At 41.2% G+C, this 17,875-nt stretch overlaps 1 long non-coding RNA gene and 1 pseudogene across 1 annotated transcript; one reads left to right on the forward strand and one right to left on the reverse strand.

Moving 5' to 3' along the window:
- The window catches only part of LOC120438316, an 88,648-nt pseudogene that overhangs the window by 63,159 nt on the left and 7,614 nt on the right, over positions 1-17,875 (reverse strand).
- LOC120438358 lies at positions 11,889-12,679 on the forward strand. The gene is made up of 3 exons (XR_005611837.1): positions 11,889-12,021; positions 12,134-12,218; positions 12,362-12,679. It is a non-coding gene; the product is annotated as an uncharacterized LOC120438358 (long non-coding RNA).

Raw genomic sequence — 17,875 nt, forward strand, 5'->3', positions numbered from 1 at the left:
TGTGGATAAACTGGCATGGTTGAGAAAATCTTGGGGGACGTTGCTTAAATGTGAAATAGACATACAGGCATGGGACAAAATCCTGCTCCTTCCATCTAAAATCTCTGTGTGTAACCGATTTAAAGAACTGCAGTACAAAATTTTGCACAATGTATATATTTCTCCGTATATTTATAGTAAGTATAATATGGGAACATCTCCAAATTGTCTCAAGTGTAAGGTCAGAGTGGGCACTAGATTCCATTGTTTGTGGGAATGTGCTATTATTCAATCATTTTGGAAAGAGGTCTGCGTCAATATTAGTACAGCCATTGGTCATCAGGTGACAGAAAACCCATTAATGCGCTTATTGGGATATATCCCTGTCTCACTGGTACAACATGAGCATGTAATTCAGTCACTGTTAATGTTGGCCAGGAAAAGTATTAGGTTGAGATGGGTGGGGGTTGAGCCTCCCTCCATTTTTCTCTTGAAGTCGCTCATCATTGATGTTATGACTTTGATCAGGTTGGGACATTATATTGATGGGAGCTCCCGAATCTTTGTGGACAAATGGAAGAAACCACTGGAAGCAATGGGAGTAACTTGTAAACTGGACCCTAATGGACAATAATCTATGGACATAATGTTGTAATATTTTAGTGCTGTGCAGTGTTATTGTTATTATTTTGGACGTGGACCAGTCCTATATTTGTTGGGGAAAAAAGTTAAATAAAAGTATTTAAAAAAAAAAAAAAATTAACCACAGTCAAAGCTGCGCTATGAATTCTGGGATATGTTGGGCCGCGAATGATACACCTGACTCATCCTCCAAGTCCGGGGAAATTAAGGCTCATTTCTGGCTGCATTTGGAATTGGGACAGCCTTCATCATGTCGCTGTGGTGTAATCAGCCTTCAAATGGGGTCTCAAAATTGTACCAAAAAACTCTGTACCTCCCTCCATCCAACCACACACTTCTTCGGATTTGCCATCAGCCCTGCCTGCCTCAGGGAATCCGGGACCGTGACCAACCACTGCACATTCTCCACCGAGGTATCACTATGAATGACGACATCATCCAGGTAGGAAACAGCATATGCAGTGTGAGGACGCAGCTATCACTACAGGAGGTGCTGAAAAATGGCCGGGGCTTCAAACAAGCCAAACGGAAGTGTGACGAATTGCTACGAACCACACAGAGTGGAGAAGGCCGTTTTTGTCTTTGGACTCTGCAGACAAGGGAACCTGCCAATCAGCTGCGTTTCAAAGTGGTGCTCCATGAGAGTCGTGCACACGGGCAGAGGGGAGAACACATCTGCAAAGCGCTGTTGCAATGCAGGAACATCTGCTTTATTGGAATGTGTGAGATGTTAATCACAATGCATCTTAAACACACGCTCTAAAAACGTCATGCCCTGTTAGGTTTGTATTGTGATTGTCATTTATGCTTAGAAATATCTACTTATATATTCTTAGAGTTTTATAATTAGGTGTAGATTGGTAGAGGTTTGATCCTTAATAGTCTGCAAGCTTTGTGTGCATTCCAGAGCTCTCTGACTTTCACACCCACATTTCGTACCTTGTCTTATTGTTTTATGGTAGGATAAACGTATCTATATCTGTTTTAGGCTAAGTGCCTTTTGTTTAGATGGACGGCTCTGGGGAGTCTTCCTGGGGTCACAGTTTGACCCTCACACACAAGGTATTCTTTGTTCACATGTATACCTATGTCATATGTTAATGAACCTATGCATATTCATGTAACCACAATAAAAGAGCAGTGTTACGGGGGAGCGGACAAGAGCAACTGGGGTCAAGCGAAGGAACGGCGCCTGTCCAGTTCTCTCCCGTGCACGTGAAACATTAAGAATGTTGCCTACTCGTGTCTTGCTTGCTGTGTAATTACATTGCCTTCAACGTTCCAGCGAATAGGTTCAAGCTACAAACCTATCATTAATTGGTCCTTCGACGCCGGATCCCTGGAGTCGACATTCACCAAGGAGAGAACCCTGACGTCAGCGAGACGTGAGAATTTGTCATCGGGCCGGTGGATTAGCTGTCCGTTTTCTCTCCCCGACGAATGACGATCGGCGGGATCCGAGGCTGATATTACACGCTAAGCAACGCCGAGTAAGTTGGAAGAATTGACTGGGTTAGTGTCCCAGAACTGGGTTAGGGTCCCGAGAGAGAGGTTTTGGTAAAATCGCCCAAAGGCCCAAGCGTCCGTGAGTGTCCGGTTTGAAATCGCCCTGGGTTTGTGTCCCGAGCGTCCCTTCACTGGGTTTTGAGTCGCGCGACTGGGTTAGGGTCCCAGAAGAGTGTTGCTGTGTTTGTGTTAATGACTGCGGAGCAGGCATGGTCTGTGACACGGTTGTGGTTATCATGGGTTCCCGAGCAAGTAAGACTGCCTCACAGGGAGACAACACATTTTTGCAAGAATTTAATCCCAACAGTGCGAGGTATTTATATTCTCATAACTGTCATGAGCGTAAACTAGTCACGGGAGAATCTCAAATGTTAGAAGTTTTCAGGATAACAGCAGCCTTGAAGAGCGTGTGGAGAAGGCCAGCCCACATCAGCAGCAGTTAAGCTATGCTCTGGTGAATGGCTTTCACCCACTCCTTGCTGACATAAAATGTTTAGATTCTTTAGATTGCCCTGATCAACAACAGCCTGTGCTCCAGACCATTACTTTAACCAGTTGTTAACAGTAATCTGCATTAAGCTTAAGGTTGCTCAAATTCAGTACAATGACATATGAGATGAAGTAAAATAGGTAAATATTTTACCTAATGACGTCCATAGAGGCACTTGACCTGTTTGAAAACTGTCATCCTAATATGAGCCATTGTTGAGATGTAGAGCACAGCTATGAAAACAACTATTATGCTGAACCCTGTGTGAAACAGCTGAAAACTACATGATGGAGAAGCTGAGTGAATATGAAAATGTAAGTCTTTGCCACTGTGGGCAAAGCACACAACCACTGTGTGAGGTTGTGTTGCTGTCTCTTCTGAGCTGATGAGCAAGCTACACATTATCAGATCGGGAGCTGGCTGAGAACTCATCAAAGAAAGGGGAAGAGAACTATGATAACTCGAGTATGTAGCGTATCCGTGAGTTCAGCTTCTTCTTTCAGATGCACAGCAGTTTTCCTGGATCTTGATTCATGTGTGTAGAGTGTTCATAGCATCAGCATCATGTTTCTGTTTATTTGTTTTGTTGGGTTGAAAAATAATTAAATAAACTTGTGATCATACTTATGGATCACCATGGCACATATCATCAGCCATGTGATTTATTTATGCAGATGAAAAAAGTGAGTGTGAATGTGTCTGACGTCACAGTGTGTGTGTGCGCTGTGTAAAAGTAATTGTCTCCAATTGTGAGAGCGGTGATTCTGCAGGTCACCAGCTAGTGTAAAGAAAAAAAGAGTAAAAAAGAGAAAGAATTTACATTATAGATGAAAATAATCATAGGAAAAAGGTTTTGTGTTTATCAGCCAAGAACAACTACAATCTCATTTTCTGCTTTTAAGAAAGGAGAGATGTGTGTTGGTTAAGTAGTGATGATAATAATGGAAAGGTCTTAGTTTTGTCACTTTCAGATGAAAAGCAGACCTGGATCAGTTTTCCCACATGCAGCAGTCGGAATAAAGTTATAGTTTGACATCATTGGAAACATTCAGGCCAATTTCTGCAATTTCTGGCTGACTTATTTACAGCACCATGTGTCCCTCAACCTCGCAAGCGAGCTCTCACTCCTCCCTGAAGACAAAGAATGCAGTTCCAAAGAGCAATAACATGGCAGATAAAGAGACAGCAGCAAAGTCCTGAGCAAAGAGTCCCAGCAAGCAGCAGCAGTGTGGACAAACAGCAGTGGAGAAGAAGAGCAAACCATCATCCTGACTGGATGAATGACACTGTGTTTCCAACAAGCTGCAAAGTCACTGTGCTTGTGAAAAGGACTTTTGAGGAGAACTGAGGAGACTGTTGGAGTTTGACATTTGCCACTTTCGGAGTAAAATGGCAAGAAGAGACAGTGGAACACAGGACAAAGCTGAAGAAGAACTGCCGGCTATTGGACTGTTGAAGTGGGAGAGGACAACAGAGTGAGAGTAAGTAAGGACACAGAGAAAGCTGGTGTTTAATGTGGGAAATCAAAATTTGGGTTAGCAAACCTGGGGAAAAGAAAACTGACTGCTTAAGTGGAAAATTGTGAAGGAATCTGAAACACTGCAAAAAAGAAACATATACAAAATCACACACACAAGCAGAACATGCATTAACCCTACTAACACAAACAAAAGAGAGCTCATGAAGATTAGGCAGCATCTTAAGCATGTGAGTCTGTTTATCATCTTGTCCAAGTCACCTCGTGTGATGCAAAGATCAGTGGACTCATAGCACATTAGTTAAAAATGATCAATTAATAGCAGAGAAGTGTGTAGGAAAGGCAGCTTTAAGAACATGCCCTGCTGGAGATGCAGCTCCAGACACATCGATTAAACCTGCCTAATAACACAAACACACATGCAATGAAAATCAGCTTGTTATCTCTCATCAGTGCTAAAATAGTCAATTTAACAGAGACTTGTTATCAAATGTTGAATTTATCCAATGCTGACAGTTAACTCTCTAGGTTGCAGGACAACAGTTTAATTTTTGTGGGAAAAAAAAAATTCTGGTTAGACCAACCAGTGATCAGACAATAAATTTAGTTGTTAATATAGTAAATTGGGAGATGCTTTCTGCCTGACTGATGCAGCACAAGTAATTTACTGTATGAGGGAAATTCTATTTTTGTGATAATATTTTGAACATGCATTTCTGTTGTCCTGTTAACTTAGTGGGTTAATAGCTGATATGCAAATTAGTTGATGGTTCTTAGATTAATGAAAGGTGACTGAATTCTAGCACGAGTGAATGGGATGTGTTGGAGTTTGTTGGAATGGAGACTCTAAAACACTGAGTTTCCTGTTGTGATGTGCGAGTGAATCCTGCACCCAGATACACAACTCTGAACACATGAGAACAAACTTCTTTTGTGAAATGCATGACAACACGTCACATGTTTTATGATGACGGGGAAAAAGGAAAACTAAATAAAATCTGTGGCCTAAATGAGTAAAAAGTACAGTCCTGGGGATTAAAATTCATAGCTAATGAGACATGAGGCTTATGTTGTGTGTTGTGCGGCTGATGGTTGGTTTGGAGTTTATCTAGCTGATGATTTTTCTTTTGTTGTGAAGTTGAGCCTGCCAATTAGTATGATGATATGATAAATCATGCTAATGGTATGATTTACCCTCCTGAGATGAGGAGTGTGTGTCATGACTTAACGAGGCCTTTTTTATTTTGATACTTTCATAGTGCACTGAAAGTTTTGTTTGATGATCTCTGTTTGAGCAGATCTGCACGATTAGAACTGAAGCGCTATACGACATGTCGAGAAAATTGTTGCAAGTGAGTTCCTCCACATTAAAATGGGCTCTGGAGAAAGTCACTTATCTGGGACAATTAGGAAATAAGTTCCTGTCCAAAAGGATTCAACGAGAAAATCCAGTCTAAATTCTTTTCTTTTTGAAATGATGTCATTTTGCTAAGAGTGGAAACTAAAGGCGACAATAGGTTCCACTATCAGCAAAGAAAGAATGAATGAATGCATGAATGAATGAGTGAGAGAAAATAAAATTGACTGACTGGTAAAAGCGGACAGAAGCTGACAGACTGACTGACGACTGTGTGAAGTTAACCCCCACCTGACAAAGGTGCAGATGAATCTATGTGTGTTTCTTTTTACAGGAGCAGAAAGATGACAACAACATTTGAGGTTGCGTGACGATTTAACCTTTTAAATGCTACTTTCTGTGTCTGTGCATCTACCAGGGGTGTTATTCACTACCTTGTGTTGCTCACAGAGGTGACTGTGAGAAAGTGTGTATACACCTGCGCAGCGCTAACTTTTCTACAGCATTACAGTTCTTCATGTGATTTGATCATGTGATTTATACCAGGATAGTTGGTTGATGTTTTTTACTACAGGATTTTTGGGTTCATGTGTGAAGAAAACTGTGTTTACAGGTTATGAGTTGGTGATGCTGTTACACTGTGTTGTTGGGGAAATGTTAAAGGTTACTTTGACGATGTGAATAACATGTGAGACATTCCCTGTGTTGAAACTAGTGTCACTTCTTTCCACAGCTATGGTCTTTATGGTCTTTTTATAGCACCTCTAGAACCTGTTAACTTGTGCCTGACCACCAGGATTGTCCATGTGTGTTGCTAATGTTTGTTTTTTCTAAGAGTGCATGTAGAGGATTCAGCAGAAACGGACAAGTAACATGAGAAAGCAACTAAGAGATGCAGTGTTTATGGAATAGTTTAATATGGGGCTCATTAGCTGGCCACTACTGAGCTCCTAGTGTTAAATACATGGAGTGACTTTGCTTAAGGGAAGTCACCGATTACATTAATGTTAACTGAGCACATGGGATGATCCATGTCTGAGGCAAATTATGGCAATAATTGTAGTTTACTGATTTGAGAAAACCTGCACATGATACTTGTCCTGTTGATGCTTTATTACTCTTATGATACAATTGTTTATAAGTGTGAAGTTTGATTTCACTTCCAGATCTTGTTTTCCAGGCCATGATGGTGTGTGTGCAGGCTCCAGACAGAGCCAGGTTTTAAGTAAACTTACTGTGCAAAACACACTAACATCTTTTATTGCAGGGTTACAGAGCTACTCCAGAGGAGACGCCCTGATGTTGCCTGGGACGTGATCTAGCTAACCTTTTTCTTTTAGACAGGAATCTGGTTTTGATGAGTTGACTCATGGGAGTGTCCATGCGTCAAGGGGAGGGGTCCAGAATTACATGAATTACATGAAACTATGTTTTCTATGTTTTCTAAACTATGTTTTTTAAGATTGTTGCAGTGATTTGTGTGATTAACAGTTAGTCAACGGGTATTAAACCTATGCAAAGTGGTGCATCCATGTTCAGATGAGACTTTGATGGTCCATAGATGAAGCTCACTGAACTAAAGAATGTGGTTTGATGATGCTTTACATGCTTTCCAAATAGGAGTTTTTCCTCCTAGCAAGGAAATACAGGTGCAGCAGTTAAAGTGTTGCTGAAAGGAATCTCCTGAGAAATCTTCTGAGGCTCAGTGAGAAGCAACCCATTCCAGGCATAGCTGACAGCCCAGGCAGTGGTTGAGGTCAAAGGCCGAGCTGTTTGGGGCCCATCATGAGATCAGATTTCGGAGCCACAGCAAGGACCATGAAGCTGCGTTGGAATGAGAGCTGTGCCAAGGGGGCTTTCCAGAGGCCAACAGAGGAGATTGTGGACGACAGACGGGCACCTGAAGGATGAGGGGAGCGTGCCAAGCTCCACCGACAGCGCAGGGGGGAGTCCAAGGATGGCATCATGATTCTGTGAAAAGCACAGGAGCCAGAAGCTATGGTGGTGATGACAGCAGTTTCCTATGAACATCACCTAATGCTGTGTCACTATACTGTGCATACGATGACACTCTGAAGACTGCTGGGATCATAACAGCAGTAAGATAACTGGATCCAGCACCCTTTCCACAGAGGATTTTTCCTGCAGAGGATGGACAATGGAGGAGTCATAAATATCCCCCACAGGACAGAGGCCTGAAGTGAGGTGATGGGGGTTGGCAGAGGCCATAAAACTAGAGTGCTGAAGAGGTCTGCAGCTTTCACGATAGCTGAGACCCATGTTGACAAACAACAAACTCAACTGGTATGTTTGAATGTCTATTCTACATACATTTGGACTCTGGTCCTATGGACAGTGATGGAAACAACTGGAAGACACATTTATGACGTCCTGCAGAACTTAAACCACTCTGCAGAGAGACATGTGATTTACATGTCTTGCAGAGGAGCACCACCAAGCTGGAGTGTTTTTGAAAATGTTAATTTCTCTTATGACCATTAACGATTCATTTGTTTGCTTGTAGGATGCAGTTTACCATTGAATGAGATTAATGAGAACTTGGATAACTGCTAATATATTTGTCAAACTGTGTACGTTTACATATGCTGAGTATAAAAATGTTTGCATTGACACTGTCAGACATGACGTGATCATAACTGGGGACTTTTCTAGCATAATTGCCAAAAGGAGGGAAATGTTAGGTTTGTATTGTGATTGTCATTTATGCTTAGAAATATCTACTTATATATTCTTAGAGTTTTATAATTAGGTGTAGATTGGTAGAGGTTTGATCCTTAATAGTCTGCAAGCTTTGTGTGCATTCCAGAGCTCTCTGACTTTCACACCCACATTTTAGGAGCATGGGAGAGGTCGTACCTTGTCTTATTGTTTTATGGTAGGATAAACGTATCTATATCTGTTTTAGGCTAAGTGCCTTTTGTTTAGATGGACGGCTCTGGGGAGTCTTCCTGGGGTCACAGTTTGACCCCCACACACAAGGTATTCTTTGTTCACATGTATACCTATGTCATATGTTAATGAACCTATGCATATTCATGTAACCACAATAAAAGAGCAGTGTTACGGGGGAGCGGACGAGAGCAACTGGGGTCAAGCGAAGGAACGGCGCCTGTCCAGTTCTCTCCCGTGCACGTGAAACATTAAGAATGTTGCCTACTCGTGTCTTGCTTGCTGTGTAATTACATTGCCTTCAACGTTCCAGCGAATAGGTTCAAGCTACAAACCTATCAGCCCACAGCACGTTTTTGAGAAAAATCTAATGTTTTTGTCCTTGAAGATCATTTCAGTTTTTAATGAGCTGCAGGAACCCTGTTCTGTGTGAGTGGAGAAAAGCCAAGTCTCCTCCTCTGATAAACCTCCACATGTACCACTGAAAACAGTTAAATTAGTTTGAATCTGAAATCATGGCTCAAACTACTTGTTCTGAGACCAATTGTTCATTTTTCACACCAAACTGTTTAATAAGACAAACGTTACACAGAGTTCATCAAATATAACTAACGCTTTAACATTATTAGGATTTCATAATACAAACTTCAAATCAACAGGAAAACAGCTGCAGAACATGTGGATCAAAATGAATTCATTAAAAAACAACACGTGGACTTCAAGGATACAGTAAATACACTAAAGTGAAAGGAGGAGCCAAAATTTGAAGTTATTTGAATTAAGTAAAAGTCACCTGTGATCTTTAAAATGGTCCTGATGTGTGCTGCTGTTTTTACCTTTCAACATTTCTTTGCTGCCACTGTGAATACGAATGTGTTCTTTGCCCAATTAAATAAAGGTTACACTGACTCACTGCTTCATCTTCTGGTACAAACTGGTATTATATGGAAGCACAGCCCAAAACCAGTTTAGCTTGAGTTTCTTTTTCCTGGACATAAAGTCACAGCAGGTGTTGTTTCAAAGATGGTGGACAGATTTAGTTCATTTTGGAAGTTTTAAGAGCAACTGCTGTGAAATTATTTGCAGTTTTGGGAGAAAATGATTTAAGAGAAGATTTAACACAGCAAAAGATTAAATATGAATGAAGGATCGAAATTTAACTTAGGTAACACATAAAATGAATACAACTACTAAACACTACTGTGTCCTAAGGAAACAAAGATCAAAATGTAACAGGGATAACATTTTAGAGAATTAAAATCCCTCAAAGGAAAAAACATAAACTTGATATGCATATCTATTGTTAAAAACTCCCAATTCTTTTAATCTTTGGGCTGAAGGAAGGACAATACTCGGTGTATAAATGCTCAATCAACAATATTTTATTTCCATATAATTCAACACTTAAGAGCATAAGAACCATCATGATGGGGAGACCTGCCTGCAGAGGGTCACAGCAAGTCTCAAAATGGTGACGGGTTACTCAGCCTTTTATAGCCCCTAGTAGCCCCCACCTAGTCGTGAAAGCCTAAACATTCACGTTTTCTCTCTTACGGCGCCTAAGTTATGACCTCGGCTCCTTGTGTCTCTGCTCTCTGTAAAGGTGGGGGTATGGAATGTGGTCTTTCCTCTTCTATTATAGGCACAAGGTCTCCTGCACACAACATTCTCTTCATGATTCAGCAGTATGAAATGTCAAGAAACAGTGTAACACATTACACAGTGTCGAGTAATACAGGTCAATCCAATAGATCTAATGATTTTCACACTCTTTTAAGTCAGAAGTATAATGCAAATTAAAACTACCTACTGATCACACACTCTATATTAAAGGATATAATATGATCTACAGCAGTATCATAATTCAACTACTTTAATTACATATATAAGGTAACATATGATAACAGAATAATCTCACACTATACATGCAGCTTCCTAAACGTAACATTCAGGTTTATTCACTACAGCTCCAGAAATCAGAGCTACCTCATCAGATCCAAGTGTGACATCAGCTGACACTCTTTACAGGAGATTCCATCTGAACTCTGTGGAGCCTGATCTCAAGGTTTTTAAGTCTGACCCTGAAACCAGAAGAGGATCTTTCTCTCTCTTCAGATTCATTGTGATCCAGTGATTTCAGTCCTGCATGATCAGGCTGATGTTTGCACAGAGCAGATAATGAAGTGAATGTTTTTGCACATTGGTAACAGTGAAACAGTTTATTTACAGTGTGGGATCGTTTGTGTTCGGAGTATGAACTGAGATTCCTGAAGCTCTTGTCACACTGGTCACAGCTGAAGTTCACTTCCATGTGTGTACGTTCATGTTTGTTACGATGACCTGATTGTGAGAAGCTTGTGTCACAGTGTCTGCACTTGTATGGTGTCTCTCCTGTGCGGATTCGCTTATGCTTTTTCATTAAGCTCATGTCCAGTGGTGAAGGATGACCCACACTGGTCACAGATGTGCTTTTTGACCCCACTATGGAAGAGTTCATGTATTTTTAATGTACTTGGTGTGTGGAAGCCTCTCCCACATTCTTTGCAGTAGTTCATTTTGTCTCCAGTGTGGCTACACAACCCGTTCTCACTCCCGACGCGTAAAATACTGACGATTTGTCACGTCCCTTAACTTCTCATGCTGACGCTGAAGGTACCCTTCCACGTTTTTATGCGACGCTGTGGGTTGTCAATTCATTCCAATATGAAGCCGCTCTCGGCGATCAGAGACGCTTCGAGCAGAGGCTCCAGCCATCTATTTACTCCAATAATAACCCTGTCACGGCGAAACGTGACGCCTTGAAGTACAATCTAACTGGAAAACCGGGGACCCTCTCCGCGAACGGGTTTTTCTCCCTAATTTAATGCTTTCTTTTAATGACATCGTTAACATTTCTCAACAAAAACACATGAAAGTAACACTGATAATTCAACAATAAAATCGCTTCATTTTCCAAAGTGATTCACGATCTGAAAGTGCGCAGATTTAACGTACATAATCCTTGGTTGGGTTTATTATTTTTTTTATTTCACACGTAAAACACATTTATAGTTTTATTCACCACTCCTGTTAGTTTTGGATGCGCTCGGCTCCAACCAATCAGACGCAACCGGTAAGCAAAGGATGATGGGAGAACGGAGAGACCCGTTTATAAGAATAAGAAAAGGAGGCGGAGTTGATTGATTCAAATGCAGGTATGTAAAAATACATATATTTAGAGTAATAGCTTGATGTGTGTTTCAAAGGGTTTTTTCACAAAAGCTTCAAACAAACGGGTGACTGATCTCAGAAACGATTTAATGCATTTAAAATGGCTACAGCTACCGTCAGCATGCTTGCTAGGTAGAGTACGGTAACGACTACACGTGGCTGGTGCAGCATTAGCCATTTAATCCAACGATGATCATTAAATCTATTATAAACATTTAAGGACTTGTGTGTTGTAAAGAGCCTCACATGGTGTGTAAAGCAGTTTTTGCGCTAACAGTTCTGCTAGCTCTTTACAAACCTATGATGCTAACGTTAATTGCTAACGTTAACCTGAGCACTAAGCTTCAAGCTGCTGACGAACTCCGTCAAGACATGCAGGTAACCTTTTTTTTTTTTGTAAATGTGATCTACTGGAAACAAACGTTAAAGAGGGGACACACTTGTCTTATTGTACGTATTAAACGTTATATTATTTGATATATTTATTATAAATTTTATATATCTGTATATATGTTTCAGTAAGTAAATATTCTTCAATCTCTTTTTCCCCCATTTTCCGCAGATCAGCATCAATGTCCACATGAAGAACCTAGTTATGTTGCCAGTGTCAACCCAACAAAAGGCACTTTCACAATATATAAAAGAAGGTATTCCTTTTTTAAAGTTTACTTTTATATTTGTTGTTATAGTTGTGTTAGGCAGGGCTTTTGTGCAGTCCTAAGAAACATACTGCCTAGAGTGTTTTTCACTTTGTGGAAGGGTTTCTTTCTTTCTTTATTTTTTCTGTTAGTGTATGGAACTGAGGTGCTTCGTCAGGAGCTGCTTCAGTTGTTGGAGGATGGAGAAGAGGACGCAGCCATGACTTGTGAGACGGCGTCTGAGTCAGCTGCTACTCACTAGGAGATCAGAAACATGGTGTCCTTGCAAAAGTGGAAAGAGGCCAGGCCTTGTCTTATAGACAATATGTTAGTTACTCTGGATCCACTGTCACACCGTGTGTGTCAGTGTGGCAAACAAGTAGTTGTGAGGTGTCTGGACTGCCTTCCTCTTCCATTCCTTTGTGCTGAGTGTGATATTGCAGTTCACACACGCTTTGTCCTGCACAACCGAGAGGCAGTAACAGGAGGGTTTTGCAGCCTTCATCAGAGTTTCACAAGCCAATAGGTACGGTTTTTAATCCTATGCATTTCTTGCTATGTACTATGAGTGGGTGCTGTTATTGTATCATGTATTGTGTATCATTTAATTTCAAATTCTTTTTATATATATTGTGTGTTTTTAATGTTAGTTCGGCTGTTGCCTGTGCAAAGGCCAGACCATGTGTGTGACTGCCCAGCAGGTAACTTTGAGGTTTCACCCGCGCAGTTGTGGCTCTTGTAACCATAAATGGTAAGTTGCCCTTTTGTCACACAGTACATACACAATAGATGTGTTTGCAGGTTTTAGTGCAAATTGTACATTGCTATCATCATTGTTTATTTATATAGCACTTTAAAAACACACAAGGCTGACCAAAGTGCTGAACAATAGAAACATAATAGATACATCTATAAGAATTGCTATCTTGTTTTGAATTACCCTCGGCCCGCAGTATATGTGGGCACCTGTCAAAGGTCATTTGGATTTACCAGACCGCTTTGAAAACAACATGAAATCTTCACAACATGAAAAAAATGAATGCTTTGACCCACGACTGAATTTATCTTTATCCTTCCTAAAGGCTGTTATAACCTTGCACTGCCAGTGGTGAGCTGCACCAGCTGTGACCTAATGTGGTCCCCCTCAGTTAAGGACATCCTGGGTAGTGGATATTGGCCTGGCACCTTAAATTTCTGCACCCTGTTTTCAATGGATGTCTTTCAGTCTTTCTATGACATTAAGAAGGCTGCACCAGGGATGTCACTTAAGGCATTTGTCAAAATGCTGGATGAAAGAACAGCCCATTTTGGAAGGGTGAGTTTCTAAATTTGTCACGTTTAAGGAAATTGTGCAAATCAATGTTTATGATGACTGTCTGTGAATATTCTGTTGTTTGTCCTCTACTTAAAAGACTGGCCGAATATCAGCTGATGCCTTCAGTAAAAGCTTTGTGGAGTGGAGTGCTGTTTGAGATGGACAGGATGTGCAAGGAGCCATGCGTTAGCTGCCCTGCCTGCACTCCAGACGTGCTTGCCGTCTCAGTTGATGGAAACTGTAAGCTTTATCGCTTTCAATCTAATGCAAGGTACGTTATGCATTGTGTACATAAATCAAATATGGCTTTGTAGAAAAAAAGTATTTTGATGTTTCTTTTCAAACAACTGTCACTGTGTCCGTTCAGCACTTCAGAGCAGGGGAACTTTGAAGGTGTTTTCATTGAAAAAGATGAGGAAGTTGCTGAGTTTATGAAATACATCCAGAGACACACAAATGAGGTAAGAGACTCATATATATATTAGTGCTGTCAGCATTAATCTTGTTAAAATGACGTTAACGCCATAACCGTGTGTGTGTGTGTGTGTGTGTGTGTGTGTGTGTGTGTGTGTGTGTGTTTGTGTTATAAATACATATGGATGGGTGGATATTTATTTTATTTTTCTCTTGGTGTTGTTATAATACTATTTACTTTACTTTTTCTTAATGTATACTTAATTTTAGCGTCCCAGGACATATTACGTTCCTTTGCTCCGATGTGTCCTGTAAATATTTCCCATATTTAATCAAGGTGGCTCAGCTGAGGAACCTCTTGTCAATGCGTCCTTTTCTCTCCGTCATGCATGCAAAGGCTCTCATTTGGAAATGCGAGGTATACTGCAGCTTGTAGTTTTGGATTAGTTTGAGACATTTTGTTATAAGGTTGAATGAATTCAGCAGTCATGTATTGTGACCTCCTTTCTATAGATCAAATGGGGAGGTGCGTTTCAGGATGGGGCCGGTTCTACAACAGGAAAAGAGGTGGGACAAGTAAACAGTTTCCTGTCTAGGGCGGCCACTGAAGTACATGTCTAAAGCAGGTATGTGTGTGTGTGTGAGATTCCACTCAGTCTCCTGCTCATTAATTCTTATTTTTATACGAACTGAAATGCAGGGCGAACAGACATGCTGACCCTCCTGGCTTTGGGGTGGAACAAAAGGAAAGTGGAACAACTGGGCCGCAGTTTGAGCCAGAGATATCTCAAGGTGATTTTTTTTTTTTTCCAACACCCATTTTAATGTGTGTGGTAATGGGGGAAAAACACCTGTACTCTAAAAACATCAATGTGATTAACATTTATTAATGTATTCTTAGATCATACGGATCCTTAGAGAACAAGTGGAGAGCCTGAATGCGACCAAAAATGAGCTGGGTGTGGATGACGACACACTGCAGCAATGGGTGGCCGATGTGCAGAAATGGGCTGAAGGTGAGTCTCAATATAACGCACTCGTGTATAACAATAGGACCCACCATGGCCTCATTAAAGAACTTAAGGTAGAATTAATATCTTTCTGACAGTGTCAACAAACAAAGAAAAATAAGCCTTGTAAAAGTGGAATTTATGGCAGAGTTGTTGCGTTTCATCAAATTGGATTGAACCTGGGTTGAAATGATGTCGTACTAGTTGGTTTTATAAACCTGAACACCGACATACTTGTTATCTAATGATAATGCAGCACATGAAGGCTACAGATGTCTTATAATGAATATCATCAAGTCAGTGATTACAGAGTCCACTGTAGTTTGGTGACTGTTACTCATCCTGTATTCTGATTAATATTCCTCTCACTTAGAAACTGATCAAACTGATGGCAGCCTTGGAGCGTTGCAGGCACGAATAGAGGAGCTTGTCGTCATCATCAGAGTGCGAACACAAGGTTTTTACAGACAAAATGGTACGTCCCAGTTTCTTTGAAATGGACCGTTTGATACTTAGTTTGTACAGCTACTTTGTAAACAGAATAAAATCAGATCCAGGTTTGTTTAACCTGGATGTGATGCGTGTTCTAGCAAACAAATTGATGAGTGTAGATTAAAATGTAAATATATACATTATGTGAAGGTGTGAATTTTTTATGATCATTTACAGATAGCAACAAGAGGCGACACAGAATTCGCAAGGTCATCTTAGATGAGAAGAAACGCTTGGCGGCTGCTGTTGACGACCACAACAAGCTTGCTGAACCAACAAAGCAAATTGTATCCAGTGATGCCCTCATCCAGACCGACATTTGGCTCTGGCAGAGCACAAGTGAACGTAAGCTCTTGATTTATAAATACCCTTTTTAAACAAACTCCCAGTATCTGAGCAGTAGTTGAATGTTTTGTTCTTGAGTCATAACGTGCTACTATGTTTTCCCATCTGATGTTGTTAAACTGTAGCTGCTGCAGACCTCCAGACAAAGAGGTCTTTGAGAAGGTGATGGCTGTGAGGCGCCTGAGAGAGGAGGAGATGATCCTTTGCAGGGAGATGCGGCATCACTGGACAGTGTTGCGAATGCGATCTGTGGTGTTGGACAATCTCCTCAGACTGTAAGCACATCTTTTATTTATTAATTATTTGATGAATCGATTGAAAACAAGAGCAGATGCTAAAGTCTTACTGGATCTTTTACCGATATCTAGATTGCTAGCTAACACTGCCTTCTCCCTTTAAAAAAAGTTTAATTACAGGATCCTAATTCCTTGTGTTTATGAGGTGAGGGTTTTTTTTTTTTTGTTGGTGTTTTTTTTACTTCACTTATATTTATTTGTTTTGTTCTTTTTACAGCCTCCCTTGTTGGCATGTCGGAGGATGCACAGAAGGGACTCCATAGCCTGGTTTTAAAAAAACAAAGTGAACTGAAAGCTGAAATGCTCAAAGTAAAGGACATGTACAAGAGAATCCTCAGCCACCAACCACTCCTGGAAATGGACTCGGAGGAGGAGGAGGACATTCCAGACGATGCCACTGAGCGTGATTTGAGCACTTCTGATGAAGACTGATTGTGTCATCCTTGATGTTATTTTTGGTAAAATAAAAGTTAATCACATCTCTGTTTAATGTGATTTTCAACAGACATTTTACATTTTGAGAAGAAAAATGGAATTTCCTTGGTGCAGTTGTTTACCCATAATCATGCTTTCCCATGTAATTTAATGACTAGTGTACATGTTCAGATAGACTAATATAATTTAATTCATGGAATGCTTTCTGGGCTGCTCAAATTACCACAGAATTTAAAAGCACCAGGCAGCAAACTCACAAGGACAGTTTTGTTCAGTGTTTTGTCGAAGAAATCAACAAGTACAATTGAAATGTTTGCTGTAGTGATGTGTTTGTTAAGAAGCATGCCAGCACACTGGTGAACTGACAGTCCCAGAATGCACCCGAGCCACTGACTCGCACAAGAGCAAATGAAATTGCTTATCTAGAAAGACAACCGTCATCAAAGAATAAGTAAAAGAATAGGAAACTAACGGTAAGGGAAGGTACTGTGCGGTAGGAAAGAAAGGCCAGAGCCGTGCAAAATGACCTCCAGCAGGCCACAAATGTGCACGTCTGCTCAAATGGTCAGAAACGGACTCCATGAGGGCCCGACGTCCACAGGTGAGGGTTGTGCTTGCAGCCCAACACCGTGCAGGATGTTTGGCATTTGCCAGAGAACACAAAGATTGGCAACTTTGCCTCTGGTGCCCTGTGCTCCTCACAGATGAAAGCAGGTTCACACTGAGCACTTGTGACAGAGTCTGGAGACGCCGTGGAGAACCTTCTGCTGCCTGCAACATCCTACAGCATGCCGGTTTGGCAGTGGGTCAGTTTTGGTGTGGGGTGGCATCTCTTTGGGGACCGCACAGCCCTCCATATGTTTGGGAGAGGTAGCCTGACTGCCATTAGGTACTGAGATGAGATCTTCAGGCCCCTTGTGAGACCATATGCTGGTGCGGTTGGCCCCGGTTCCTCCTAATGCAAGACAATGCTAGACCTCATGTGGCTGGAGTGTGTCAGCAGTTCCTGCAAGACGAAGGCATTGATGCTGTGGACTGGCCCACCCGTTCCCCAGACCTGAATGCAATTGAGGACATCTGGGACATCATGTCTCGCTCCATCCACCAACTGCAGCACAAAATGTCCAGGAGTCTGGGAGGAGATCCCTCAGGAGAGCATCTGCCACTTCATCAGGAGCATGCCCAGGTGTTGTAGGGAGGTCATACAGGCATGTGGAGGCCACACAGACTAGTGAGCCTCATTTTGACGTGTTTTAAGGACATTACATAAAACCAGATTAATGATTCTGTATTGCATTGATCAAGGAATCAACCCAATAGGAGCTAAAGGAATCCTCTTGACATTACTTCACTCAGTAA

This window comes from Oreochromis aureus, linkage group 3 (assembly GCF_013358895.1).
Source record: "Oreochromis aureus strain Israel breed Guangdong linkage group 3, ZZ_aureus, whole genome shotgun sequence".
Lineage (NCBI taxonomy): Eukaryota > Metazoa > Chordata > Actinopteri > Cichliformes > Cichlidae > Oreochromis > Oreochromis aureus.